The following is an 802-nucleotide window of genomic DNA, read 5'->3' on the forward strand; positions in this document are numbered from 1 at the left end:
TTATTTTATTTTTCTTTATGAACCTTCTCAAAACTAATTTTCTTTGAATTGGCATGTCTGTTATATATTATTTCTGTTTTATTTTGCTTTTATTTTTGGTTCCTAGTGTGTAAAAATCCACCCTCATCTATGAATATTTGTTTTCCTTTGTTTTTTAAATTGTATTTTATTTTGATGGGGAAGCTTTTATTTTCTTACTTCCTGTTTTTGCGTTATATCCTGTGTGTTCGCTGCCACCCTCAGTTCGCGCCAAGCTGCGCTGGGGAGAGGTAAGTGTACAGAGTTGTCTTTCATTTGTGTATTAAAATATTGAAAACGTTCTAAAAAAATATGTTATATTGTTGTTTAACTGTTCATGTTTAGCGCAGCACTATGCTGGGCATTTGTCTCCCACATTGGTGACACCCATCAAGTTTTCTGCATCAACGTGGTTATTTTTTCTTTTTTTTTTCTTTTGGTTGGTTAGGGTGTTTGTGGAGAATCCGGAGCCCAGGAGCTGCTGTGTTTAAAATGTTCTTGTTTTGAACAGGAATAAAATTATCCTGAATCCTGATTCCGGTGTGGTTCTGACTTCCTGTTACCAACCGCTACACAAACACGGATGACGATGTAGTTCAATAGTGACAGTTTGTGGAGTCATTTTAAGAGATGTAACAAAAAGAAAAGGCGGTGGATAAAAGACAGCGGGAGCAGCCGCTCTATTTGCTGCACTATGATTTGGAGGTGAATATGTTTTTTCATAGTTAACATTTTTAACTGAATAAACATAAACATATATAATAACGACCTTTACATATAATAA

At 34.9% G+C, this 802-nt stretch overlaps 1 long non-coding RNA gene across 1 annotated transcript; it reads left to right on the forward strand.

Moving 5' to 3' along the window:
- Window positions 1-239: 239 nt before the first annotated feature.
- LOC106939492 (uncharacterized) lies at window positions 240-586 on the forward strand. The gene is made up of 2 exons (XR_001422860.1): window positions 240-269; window positions 467-586. It is a non-coding gene; the product is annotated as an uncharacterized LOC106939492 (long non-coding RNA).
- The last annotated feature ends 216 nt before the right edge of the window (window positions 587-802 follow it).

Source organism: Poecilia latipinna, unplaced genomic scaffold (assembly GCF_001443285.1).
Source record: "Poecilia latipinna isolate Pla-1442-1.1 unplaced genomic scaffold, P_latipinna-1.0 Scaffold2889, whole genome shotgun sequence".
NCBI lineage: Eukaryota > Metazoa > Chordata > Actinopteri > Cyprinodontiformes > Poeciliidae > Poecilia > Poecilia latipinna.